The sequence below is a fragment of the Nomascus leucogenys genome, chromosome X (genome assembly GCF_006542625.1).
Source record: "Nomascus leucogenys isolate Asia chromosome X, Asia_NLE_v1, whole genome shotgun sequence".
Lineage (NCBI taxonomy): Eukaryota > Metazoa > Chordata > Mammalia > Primates > Hylobatidae > Nomascus > Nomascus leucogenys.
The window spans coordinates 50553528-50567538 of record NC_044406.1 but is presented as its reverse complement, the minus strand read 5'-3'; the positions used below and the strand labels follow the sequence as shown (position 1 = coordinate 50567538).

Here is a 14011-nt window from a genome sequence, read left to right as displayed (position 1 = left end):
GGAATAAAGAGGAACTGAGCTGGCCAGTGGGAGAGGGACCAAAGGCCAGCTGGAGCATGGAGGTGGAGTGAGCACAGGGACCCCAGGTAGGTCAATGGCCTAGGTGAAGTCCTCACAGACACAGGGGTTGTGTGTCCTCACTTCTGGTAGCCACGGGGAACCTGAGGGAACCAGGTGGGGCTGTGAATGATCCAGGGGACCGGCAATGCTGAGGGTGTGTAGCAGCCCACTTGTAGAGGCAACTAGCCATTCAAGGCATGGCAGGGGACAAGAAATAAGGCTGGCATGGCCAGGCACGGTGGTTCACACCTGTAATCCCAACATTTTGGGAGGCCAAGGTGGGCGGATCACTTGAGGCCAGGAATTTGAGACCAGCCTAGCCAACATACTAAAACTCCATCTCTACTAAAAATACAAAAATTAGCCAGGCGTGGTGGCACGCACCTGTAGCCCCAGCTACTCAGGAGGCTGAGGCAGGAGAATCGCTTGAAACCAGGAGGCAGAGGTTGCAGTGAACAGAAATCGTGCCACTGCATTCCAGCCTGGGTGACATAATGAGACTCCACCCAAAAAAAAAAAAAAAGAAAGAAAAAAGAAAAGAAGAGAAGAAAAAGAAAAAGAAAAAGAAGACTGGCAGGACAGGTATGGGAAGGTAGACCCCTGCCTAGAGGCTGGGGCTCAGAGCAGGCATCCTCTTTCGTGGATGGCACTGCCTTTTGTGGGCACTGGAGATGAACAGAGAGCCTACAACCCAGGCAGAACAGGACCAGGTAAGTTGCTCTACCTCCTGCTAGAAATACTCAGGAAGAGGCCACCCCAACCCTCCACCTCCACCCCCAACCCCCCCAGAAGTGCTGACAGCAACCAACCTGGACAAAGAACTGCAGCAGAGTATTTCCAAAATCACATGGTGGACCACATGGCTTCCTTTGACCCCTCCAGACCCACCCCACCCTTCTCCACCCACTCTCTGCTCCTAGAGGCGGGCCTGGATGAACTCCATCAAACGGTTCCTATGCCCTCTGCCTTCCAGTTGACCTTGGCTACCAGCAGGAGGTGGGAAACCGAAAGGAGAGAGGTCAGAGTATTTATTTCCCCCAAATACCTCTTTGAGAGCTGGCTGGCTGTGTCCCTGGACCAAAAGCCACAGCTCCTGTCAAGAGGCCCTCTTCACAGGATTTTCTCTCTCCAGTTTCCAGTGATTGCTTTCTCCTTCTGCTCCTTCTGGCCTGTGGTTTCCTTGTATCCTGATATTCCTTTGTAAATAGTCTCTTTATTAAACTCTTCTCAATTTACTCAATCTGAGGGTGCCATCTGTTTCCCGCCAGGACCTGGAATGATACAGATGGCTTGTCTGACAGGACCTATTGATGGAGAGTCCAAGAACCCCTTATTATTCTAGGCAGAGGTGGGGCAGCCTGCGTTTAGCTGGAGGTTACTAAAGGTGCATGAAATGAAACCAGGAACTTGAGCTCTTTGGGGGTGGGGACTGTCTTACTGGCTTTGCAACACCAGCACTATGGCAAAGTCTGTCTTTTAGTAGAGGGCCTTCTAAGAGCAGATTTCCTCTCTCCAGTTCAGGAACACTTTTCTGTCTTAAAAGGGTCTCCTTCTCAAATGTTGATGTCCCTGAGAGGTTTTGCTTTGAATGGTTTTCCGCTAGGATCAAAACAATCAGTGAGTGGCCGGGCGCAGTGGCTCATGACTGTAATCCCAGCACTTTGGTAGAGGTGGGAGGATCACTTGAGGCCAGGAATTCGAGACCAGCCTGCTCAACATGGCGAGACCCTGTCCCTACAAAAACATAAGAAATTAACCAGGCTTGATGGTATTTATATATAAGCATATAAATATAGATAAATAGATAACTTGACAAAGACTGGAAGACACATGAAAATATGTTGGGGCATTGGGGTTAGAGAATAATTTTTTTCATTAAATTGTTAATTTCATGAAGTTATTCTTTTTTTTTTTTTTTTTTGAGATGGAGTCTCGCTCTGTCTCCCAGGCTGGAGTGCAGTGGCGCAATCTTGGCTCACTGCAAGCTCTGCCTCTCGGGTTCACGCCATTCTCCTGCCTCAGCCTCTCCGAGTAGCTGGGACTACAGGCGCCCGCCACCACGCACGGCTAATTTTTTTGTATTTTTAGTAGAGACAGGGTTTCACCGTGGTCTTGATCTCCTGACCTCGTGATCCGCCCGCCTCGGCCTCCCAAAGTGCTGGGATTACAAGCGTGAGCCACCACGCCCGGCCTCATGAAGTTATTCTTATGATACATGAAAGTGGAGGAAAAAACATAAAACAAGTATGTATATGAAATTGGGCAAAATACTATCTTATCAGCCTCCTTTCCCTCATCTATATACTAAGAGGATAAAGAGTCTCTTCCATTCCAATCCATTCCAGGTAATACAAAATGTGATTCTAAACTCTTAAAATGAGTCGTATGTGGATACAGAGAATGAGGCAGAAAAAAAGACACAGGAGTTTTGATTATTTTAACATGTCCATAAAAATCAACAACTAGGAATAATTGTTTTTGTTCCCACTAGGGGCTGTGGTAAGTGAAGTTTTGTCTGTCTAGCTTGCTTTCTCAATCCCTCCTCTGGGTCACTTGAAGATCCCCTCCCTGACTCCACATGACTATGATGGGTAGGTCAATCAGTGTCGTTTCCCACCCTTGACATTTAGTGGTCAGAAGACTAAACCAGAGCCAATCAGATTCTTCTCTGAAATTGATGCATGGACAGGTGGACAAAGAAGGTCCCTTTCTTCCGGGGCTGCCAAATCTTTCTGCCTGTTACTTGGGTGACCTTAGACAAATCGTTTAACTTCTTTGAGCCTAAATTTTCTCACCTTAAATGAGGTTAATAATACAATCTATTTCATAGGCATTTGTAAGAATCAAATGATATGAAGCATGAGAAAGGTTATTATAACTTTAATGTGTTTTATAATGTTATTAATAAATGTATTGTTATCAAATGTAAATAGAATTATATGATAAATTAATTCATTGTAAGGTGTTGGTCAATGACATCTTAAGACATTAAATCTCCCAGGGGTATTTACATGTTTTAAAGGGGCCCATTATGTAAAGCACACAGAGAGCACTAATCTATACTGTCAGGAATTAGGATAGTGGTTAACTTTGCAGGGGTGGGGGGCTTGTGATCAGAGGGAACATAAGGAAGCTTCTGAAAGGTATTGGTTGTGTTCTGTTTCTTGATCTGCGTTCTAGTTACGTGGGTGTATTATTGGTAAAGTTTCATTGTCCTGTATGCTTAAGATATGTGCCCTTTTCCATAAGTATTGTATGATTTAATAACAAGCCTTTAAAACTTGGAAATTTCAGCTTCCAAGAAGAAGTAGGCATACTTTTCCTTACTCCTCCTGCTAAGTACAATGAAAAACTCTGGACATTATATATGAAATAAACATAAAAAGACTTTGAAAGGAGGCACTCTCTTTGAAAGGAGGAGACTTTGAAGAAGATGGCACTTGGAAATATCAATAAGTGTAGACTAAAAAAGGCCTAACAAAAACTGCTCTATCTGGCCAAAGGGCCAAGAAAGGAACAGCACAAGAAAAGAGAAAACTTTTAGACAGAAACTGCTCTGCTCTGACTAAACATCACAGAAAAAAAAAAATGTAGCCCCATCCTCATTCATACCAGCAGAGGCCAAGTAGGGAGCCTAGAATTCCACTTGCCAGGCTATAGCAATGTGCCCTAACCCACCCACTGGGATATCTTCAGAGAAGGCCAACTATGGCGCCAGTACGTTTATCCCTGCTGGGTAGTGATGAGGAAACCACATAGGCAACCTGTACTTCCAGCCTGCATCCTTCCTGCTTGGGCAGTATCAGAAGAAGCATAGTAGAAAGTCAGGACTTTCACCATTGCTCAGCAGTATTGATGCCATCCTCTCCCTGAGGTGTCAGTGGAGGCCTAGTGAGGAGCCTGAACTCCCACCCCACCCAGCAATAATAAAGAACACCCCCCGAGATGTCAACAGAGGCTGAATAGACTTTCTATGCTTACCTGGCAGTAATGAGGGGACACCCCACCCCCTTCCCTTGCCAATGTACTGTCCAAAAAGCCAGCTAAAACATCAGGTTTAAATAAGATACAGAGTCATAACATAATACCCAAAATTTCCAAGTTTCAATCAAAAATCACTCATTACACTAGAAACAAGGAAAATCTCAAACTGAATGAACAAAGATAATCTTTAGATGCCAACACTGAGATGAAACATGAGATAAAATTTTCTGACACAAATTTTAAAGCAGCCATCATAAAAATAATGCAATAAGCAATTACAAGCACACTTGACACAAATAAAATATAGAATAAATAAATAAATAGGCCGGGCGCAGTGGCTCACGCCTGTAATCCTAGCACTTTGGGAGGCCGAGGTGGGTGGATCATGAGGTCAGGAGATTGAGACCATCCTGGCTAACACGGTGAAACCCCGTCTCTACTAAAAGTACAACAAATTAGCCGGGCATGGTGGTGGGCGCCTGTTGTCCCAGCTACTCGGGAGGCTAGGGCAGGAGAATGGCATGAACCCGGGAGGCGGAGCTTGCAGTGAGCTGAGATCGCACCACTGCACTCTAGCCTGGGCGACAGAGCAAGACTCCATCTCAAAAAAAAAATAAATAAATAAAAAAATAAACAAACAGCACCTCAGGAACATGTAGGACTTTAACAAAAGATCTAGCATTGGTATTACTGAAGACCCAAAAGGAGAGGATAAAAAGGGTAGGGCTGAGAAAGTATTCAAAAAAATAATGGCTAAAAACACCCCAAATTTGGCAAAAGACATAAACCTATAGATTCAAGAGGCTGAGTGAACTCTAAACAGAATAAACCCAAAGAAATTCAAACTAAGACACATATAATCAAACTTCTATAAACTAAAGACAAAGAAAAAATTATGAAGGCATCAAAAGAGAAATGACATCTTATGGCAGGAGAAAAACAACCGAATAACAAGATTTCACATTAGGAAACAGAGTAGAAGGAAGTGGCACAATATCTTTCAAGTACTAAAAGAAAAGAATTGTTAACCTGCATTTCTTTTCTTTTCTTTTTTTTTTTTTTTTTGAGATGGAATCTTGCTCTGCCACCCAGGCTGGAGTGCAGTGGTGCAAACTTGGCTTACTGCAACCTCCGCCTCCCGGGTTCAAATGATTTTCCTGCCTCAGCCTCCTGAGTAGCTGGGACTACAGGTGCCCGCCACCACACCTGGATAATTTTTGTATTTTTAGTAGAGATGGGGTTTCACCATGTTGGCCAGGCTGGTCTCAAACTCCTGACCTCAAGTGATCCGCCCACCTCGGCCTCCCAAAGTGCTGGGATTACAGGTGTGAGCCACCGTGCCCAGCCTCAACCTGCGTTTCTACATCCGGTGAAAATATCCTTCAGGAATGAAGGGGAAATAAAGACATTCTCAAATATACGGAAACTAAGATAATTTGTTACCAGCGGATCTACTGTAAATAATGGCTAAAGGAAGTTCATTAAACAAAAAGGAAATGATAAAAGAAGTAACCTTGGAACATGAGAAAGGAAGAGAGAACATGACAAGCAAAAGATCTGGGTAAATACAATAGACTTTCCTTCTCCTCCTGGGTTTTATAAATCATATTTGACAGTTTAAGCAAAAAATATAACAGTGATATAGTTTTAAATGGCTCTGGAAGAAATTTCAAGACAATTATATAAATGGGGGAGAATAAATAGACATAGAGGTAAGATTTCTACGCTTCACTCAAACTGGCGAAGTGATGACCCAAGTAGACCGTGATAGATATGTATGTATAATGTAATTCCTAGAGAAATCAATAAGAAAACAATATAAAGAGATACACTAAAGAACACTATAAATAAATCAATATGGAAAGCAGGAGAAAGAAAATAGAAAATGAAAAGGAGAAATAACAAACAGAAAACAAGAAATAAAGTAGCAAATATAATTATATTTAATGTAGATTGTCTAAATATACTACTTTGGCGGAGTGGATCAAAAAGCATGACCCAGCTATATACTGTCTATAAGAAACTTATTTACAATATAATGATAAAGGCAGATTGAAAGTAAAAGGATGGAAAAAGATATATAATACAAGCATTAATCACGACAAAATAGGAATAGCTCTATTAAATCAGATAAAGTAGACTGCAAAGAAAAGAAAGTTACCACAGACAGAAAAGGACATTATATAATGATAAATGGGTCAGTACACCAAAAGGACATAGCACTCCTAAAATGTGTTTGCACTAAGTAACAGAGCAGCAAAGTATGTGAATCAAGATCTGATAGAACTGAAAGGAGAAATATGCAAATTCACAATTAGAGACATCAACATCCCTCTCTCAACAACTGATTAGTACAACTAGCCAGAAAATCAGCAAGGATATAGAAAAGCTCAACAATATCATCAACCAACAGGGTCTAATCAACATGTACAGAATACTCTACTCAACAAGAGCAGAATATACCTCAAGAATTTAGAAAAATGGGTCCTGGTAGTGGCTATAAGAAAAAAAAATTAGAAAAAGAAAAGCAAAATAAACCCAAACCAAGCAGAAGGAGATGCATAATAAAAATAAGAGCAGAAATCAATGAAATTGAAAATGGCAAAACAATAGAGAAAATCGATGAAACACAGAGCTTGCTCTTTGAAATCATCAATAAAATTGACAAATCTCTATCAAGATTGACAAAGAAAGAAAGAAAAAGATAAAATTACTAATATCAGAAATGAAATAGGGGCTATCACTATAGACCCTGCAGACATCAAAAGTAAAATAAGGGAATACTATGAACAACTCTACACATAAATTTGACAACTTAGAGGAAATAGACCAATTAATCAAAAATAACAAACTAAAACAACTCACCCAATATGAAACATATAGTTTGAATCCCTATATATTAAGGAAATTGAATTTGTAATTTAACTTCTCCCAAAAAAGAAATATCAGATGATTCCACTGGAAAATTCTACCAAATTTAAAAGAATTAAACTAATTCTAAACAATCTACTTTAGAAAATAGAAGAGGATGGAACACGTCTCAATTCATTTTATGAAGCTATTATCCCTGTAAGAAAACTAGACAAAGACAGTACAAAAAAAAGATATTACAGACCAATTTTCCTCATGAATATACATGCAGAAGTTCTTAACTAAATATTAGCAAATACAATTCAACAATATATAAAAAGAATTATACAACTTGATAAAGTAGACTTTATTCCTGGGGTGCAAGGCTGGTTCAATTTGCTAAAACTACTTAATAGAATTCACCATATTACTAAGCTAAAGAAGAAAACTGATGTGACCATATCAATTGATAAAGAAAAACATTTGACAAAATTCAATACCCACTTATGATAATCAGAAAACTCTTAGCAAATTAGGAATAGAGGGGAACTTTTTCAACTTGATAAAGAGCATCTACAAAAACCCTACAGTTAATATAATACTTAATGATAAAAGACTGAATGCTGGCCAGGCGTGGTGGCTCACGCCTGTAATCCCAGCACTTTGGGAAGGCGAGGTGGGCAGATCATGAGGCCAGGAGTTCAAGACCAGTCTGGCCAATATGGTGAAACCCTGTCTCTATTAAAAATACAAAAATTAGCTGGGCATGGTGGCACATGCCTGTAATCCCAGCTGCTCAGGAGGCTGAGGCAGAAGAATCACTTGAACCCAGGAGGTGGAGGTTGCAGTGAGCCGAGATTGTGCCACTGCACTTCAGCCTGGGCAACAGAGCGAGACTCCATCTAAAAACCAACAAAACAACAAAAGACTGAATGCTTTCCCCTTAGGATAGGGAAGAGGCCGAAAATGGCCACTCTCACTACTCATATTCAACATAGTACTGGAAGTTCTAGCCAGCACAATAAGGCAAGAAAAAGGAATATAAGGCATACAGATTGGAAATAATTCTTTCAAACTGTCCCTATTTGTTGATGGCATGGTAGTATATGTAGAAAATTCTAAGGGATTTACAAACAAAACAAAACGAAACAAAAACCTACTAGAACTGATAAGTGATTTCAGCAAAGACAGTGCTCAAGAATAACATTAAAAATCAATTGTATTTTTATATACTGGCAATGAACATGTGAACATTTTCACAATTGAAAATAAAATATCATTTAAAATAATTCAGAACAAAACATAACATTCTTCAAAGAAGACATATAGATGGCCAATAAGCACATGAAAAGATGCTCAATGTCATTAATCATTTGGGAAATGCAAATCAAAATTACAATGATATAACACCTCACACCTATTAGGGTGGCTACTATTTAAAAAAACAGAAAGTAGGGCTGGGTGCGGTGGCTCATGCCTGTAATCCCAGCACTTTTGGAGGCCAAAGCAGGTGGATCACCTGAGGTCAGGAGTTCAAGACCAGCCTGGCAAAACCCCGTCTCTACTAAAAATACAAAAATTAGCCGGGCGTGGTGGCGTGCACCTATGGTCCCAGCTACACAGGAGGCAGAGGCAGGAGAATCACTTGAACCTGGGAGACGGAGGTTGCAGTGAGCCGAGATCACACCACTGCACTCCAGCCTGGGCAACAGAGGGAGACTCTGTCTCAAAAAAACAAAAACAAACAAACAAACAAACAGAAAGTAAAAGGTGTTGGTAAGGATGTGGAGAAATTGGAACCCTTATACACTGTTGGTGGGAATATAAAATGATACAGTCACTGTGGAAAACAGCATGGCAGTTCCTTTAAAAATTACAAATAGGATTGTCATGTGATTCAACAATTCCATTTCTGGGTATATACCCCAAAGAATTGAAAGCAGGGTCCTGAAGAGATATTTATATACCCATGTTTATAGCAGCATTATTCACAAATGCTAAAATGTGGAAGCAATCCATATGTCCATCATCAGATAGATGGGTAAGCAAAATGTGGTCTATCCACTACAGTGGAATATTATTCAGCCTTAAAAAGGAAGGAAATTCTGGCACATGCTACAACATGGATAAACATTGAAGACATTATGCTAAGTGAAATAAACCAGTCATAAAAAGACAAATACTATATGATTCCACTTATATGAGGTACTTAGAATAGTCAAAATCATAGAAAAACATAGTAGAATGGTAGCTGCCAGGGGCTGGGGGAATTGGGAAGTGGGGAGTTATGTTTAATAGGTATAGAGTTTCAGTTTTACATGATGAAAAGAATTACGGAGATGGAAAGTAATGATGGTTGCACAACATTATGAATATATTTAATGCTACTGAACTATACACTTAAAAATGTTTAAGGCCAGGCGCAGTGGCTCACGCCTGTTATCCCAGCACTTTGGGAGGCTGAGGCAAGTAGATCACTTGAGTCCAGGAGTTTGAGACCAACCTGGGCAACATGACAAAACCCTGTCTCTACAAAAAAAAAAAAATACAAAAATTAGCCAGGCATGGTGGTGTGTGCCTGTGGTCCCAGCTACTAGGTAGGCTGAGGTGGGAGGATAGCTTGAACCCAAGAGGTGGAGGTTGTATTGAGCTGTGATCGCACCACTGCACTCCAGCCTGGGCAACAGAGCAAGATCTTGTCTCGAAAAAAAAAAAAAGGTTAAAATGTTACATTTTATGTATATTTAAACATGATAAAAATGAAAAAAACATATATAGGACTTATATGGTAAAAACTACAAAAATGTTGATGAAAGAAATAAAATATTTAAATATCTGGAGAAATATACTACGTTCACGGATTGGAAGATTCAACATATACAGATTTAATTGATATACAGGTTTAATGCAAATACTATCAAATTCCCAGCAAGAATTTTTACAGATATACACAAGATTATTCTAAAATTTATATGGAAAGGTAAGGAACTAGACTAGTGAAAACAATTTTTTTTTTTTTTTGAGATGGAGTTTCTCTCTTGTTGCTCAGGCTGGAGTGCAATGGCGTGATCTCAGCTCATTGCAACCTCTGCCTCCCAGGTTCAAGCAATTCTCCTACCTTAGCCTCCCAAGAAGCTGGGATTACAGGCATGTGCCACCACCTCTGGCTAAATTTTTGTATTTAGTAAAGACGGGGTTCCACCATGTTGGTCAGGCTGGTCTCGAACTCCTGACCTCAGGTGATCCACCCGCCTCAGCCTCCCAAAGTGCTGGGATTACAGACGTGAGCCACCACCCCCGGCCTCAATAAAAACAAAATTTAAAGAAGAATAAAGTGGGAGGAATTACTATACCCAATTTCAAGACTTATCATATAGCTACAGTAATTAGGACTGTGTGTTATTGGTGGAGGGAAAGACACATAGATCAATAGAATAGGACACAGAACCCATAAATAGACCCACACAAGTTTGGTGAAATGATCTTTGACAAAGGTGCACAACAGCTAAATGGAGAAAATAAAGATTTCTCAACAAATGATGTTGGAGCAATTGGACATCCATAGGCAAAAAAATGAACCTTGACCTAAATCTTACTCTTTATGAACAACAATTAACTCAAGTGGATCACCAACTTAAATGTAATACATGAAATTAGAAAACCTTTAGAAAATAATGTAGGTGAAAATTGTTGGGGTTTAGGCAGAGGCAAAGGGATCTTAGACTTAACATCGAAAGCACAAGCCATAAGTGAAAAATTGGTAAGTTGGACTTCATCAAAATTTAAAAATTTTCCTCTAGGAAAGATTCTGCTAAGAAGATGAGAAGACAAGCTACAAACTGGGAGAAAATACTTGTAAACCAATTATCCAACAAAGGACTGATATATGGAATCTATAAAGAACTCTGAAAACTCAATAGTTACAAAAAACAAACAAACAAAAAAACAAACAAAAATCCTGACTGGACACGGTGGCTCATACCTGTAATCCTAGCACTTTGGGAGGCTGAGGTGGGAAAATCACTTAAGGCCAGGAGTTCAAGGAGTTCAAGACCAGTCTGGGCAACATAGGGAGACCTGGCCGGGCACGGTGGCTCACGCCTGTAATCCCAGCACTTTGGGAGGCCGAGGCAGCCGGATCACGAGGTCAGAAGATCGAGACCATCCTGGTTAACACAGTGAAACCCCATCTCTAGTAAAAATACAAAAAGATTAGCTGGGCGTGGTGGCGGGTGCCTGTAGTCCCCGCTACTCGGGAGGCTGAGGCAGGAGAATGGCGTGAACCTGGGAGGTGGAGCTTGCAGTGTGCCAAGATCGCGCCATTGCACTCCTGCCTGGGCGACAGAGAGAGACTCCATCTCCAAAAAAAAAAAAAAAAAGCAAAAAACATAGGGAGACCCTATCTCTACAAAAAATTTTTAAAAAATCAGGTATGCTGGTGCGCACTGTAGTCCACATACTCAGGAGGCAACGACAGGAGGATTGCTTGAGCCCAGAAGGTCAACGCTCCTGCACTCCAGCCCGGGTGACAGAATGAGACCCTGTTTCTAAAAAAAAAAAAAAAAAAAAAAGAAAAGAAAAAGAAAATGAAAGAAAGAAAAGGCTATATACTGTATGATTCCATTTCTGTAACTTTCTTGACAAAATCGTCGAAGTGGATAACAGATTAGTGGTTGCCAGGGATCAAGGTGAGATAGGCGAGGAGTATAGCCATAAAAGGGCAACATGAGGGAATCCTTGTGATGACGGAAATGTTCTGTACCTGTACTGACAATGTAATAGTGTCAATATCCTGCTTGTGTTATTGTACTAAAGTTTTGCAAGATATTACCATTGGGGAAATTGGGTAAAGGATAGATGGAAATGTCTCTATACTTTTTCTTACAGCTGCATGTGAAATCTATAATTATCTCAAAATAAAATGCTTAATTAATTTATTATTTTATTTATTTATTTAGAGACAGAGTTTTGCTCTTGTTGCCCAGGCTGGAGTGCAGTGGTGCAATCTCAGCTCACTGCAACCTCTGCCTCCTGGGTTCAAGCATTTCTCCTGCCTCAGCCTCCCGAGTAGCTGGGATTACAGGTGTTTGGCCACCATGCCCGGCCTAATTTTTTTTTTTTTTTTGTATTTTCAGTAAAGACGGGATTTCACCATGTTGGCCAGGCTGGTCTCAAACTCCTGATCTCAGGTGATCAGCCTGCCTTAGCCTCCCAAAGTGCTGGGATTACAGGCGTGATAAAATGCTTAATTTAAAAAGTAATGGGCCTGGCATGGTGGCTCACACATATAATCCCAGGAGGATCATTCGAGCCTAGGAGGTCGAGGCTGTAGTGAGCCATGATCGTGCCACCGCACTGCAGCCTGGGCAATGGAGCAAGACTCTGTCTCAAAAAATAAAACCATAAAATAAAATAGTAGAGGATATTCTCTCTTCCTCAGCGCTGCCTACAGAGGTGGCAGCCATCTCCTCCTTGGCATCACAGCTGCCCTCAGACCCCTTGTGAAACTCAAGATTGTCAAAAAGAGAACCAAGAAGTTCATCCTGTACCAGTCAGACTGATATGTCAAAATCAAGCCTAACTGGCAGAAATCCAGAGGTATTGACAATAGGGTTTGTAGAAGGTTCAAGAGCCAGATCTTGATGCCCAACATTGGTTATGGGAGCAACAAAAAACAAAGCACATGCTGCCCAGTGTTTTCCGGAAATTCCTGGTCCATGACATCAAGGAACTGGAAGTGCTGATGATGTGCAACAAATCTTACTGTGCTAAGATCGCTCACAATATTTCCTCCAAAAACTGCAAGGCCATCGTGGAAAGGGCAGCCCAGCTGGCCATCAGAGTCACCAACCTCAATGCCATACTGCGCAGCAAAGAAAATGAATAGGCGGCTCATGTGCATGTTTTGTGTTTAAAGAAAACCATAAAAAGTGCCAAAAAAAAAAAAAATAGTAGAGGGGGCCTGGCGTGGCAGCTCACGCCTGTAATCCCAGTAATTTGGGAGGCCGAGGCAGGCGGATCACCTGAGGTCAGGAGTTTGAGATCAGTCTGGCCAACATGGCGAAACCTCGTCTCTACTAAAAACACAGAAATTAGCCAGGCGTGGTGGTGCACACCTGTAATCCCAGCTATTCGGGAGACTGAGGCAGGAGAATCTCTTGAACTCAGGAGGCAGAGGTTGCAGTGAGCCAAGATCGCACCACTGCACTCCAGCCTGGGTGACAAAGTGAGACTCTGTCTCGAAAAAAAAAAAAAATAAAAAGAATAGTAGAGGGGCTCCTAAAGAGCAAAAAACCTGTAAGACTAAGAGGAAAAGCATCTAATGGTGTGACTTCAGGCATGGTGACAAGTCACTAGAAGAGGGAGAGAGATACACCCTTTGCCACTTTCTTCAAAGCCAATCCTGGCACCTAATATAGAGAGATGTTAGTATTTACCTATGATTGATTTAAGGAAGATTCTTCCCCTATTACCCTCCGTAAAATTTGCAGTCATCATTGATAAAGACAAGACAAGAGTTTGACTCTTAGCCTCAAACATAAAGGACTTCAAAATCTTATTTGGTGCACTATTTGTGTGTTTATGTAATTTAACTATAAGTGACTTACATATTTAAAAAATTACCACAATTTTGATCTGCACCAGAAAGGAATTTGCAGCTGAAAATAATCTGTTCCTATCTAGGTAAATTTTGAAAATATCTAAATTTTCTTAGTGAGAAAACATCCGTGGTCTCAGATGTGGTTATGGGATAATGGTCTCCCAATGACTCATAAAATACCTCTCTTGGGAAAATACCTCTAGCATTACAAATAGGGTTGCAAATCTAAAAAGACAAATTTCATTAAGGCAGGAGATTTTTCTGGGCATGCTATGTAACTCCTGTTGTGGTGATCTGGTGGAAAGGTTGGTGGAAAAGTGGGGGCTGGAGGGAAGGGGATGGACAGGAGAGACCCTTAAAGAGAGACGCTTGAAACCAGTATCTGTTGAGAGACTCTTGAAACCAGTATCTGTTGAGAGACCCTTGAAACCAGTATCTGTTGAGAGACTCTTGAAACTAGTATCTGTTGTTGGTATCTCTAAGAAGTTTAGGAAATATACCTTAAGATGAGAAGGA

The 14011-nt window shown here is 41.0% G+C and overlaps 1 pseudogene; it reads left to right on the top strand.

Annotated features, from left to right (window-relative positions):
• The first annotated feature begins 703 nt into the window (after positions 1-703).
• On the top strand, positions 704-12781 carry LOC100587531 (annotated as a pseudogene).
• Positions 12782-14011: the final 1230 nt, after the last annotated feature.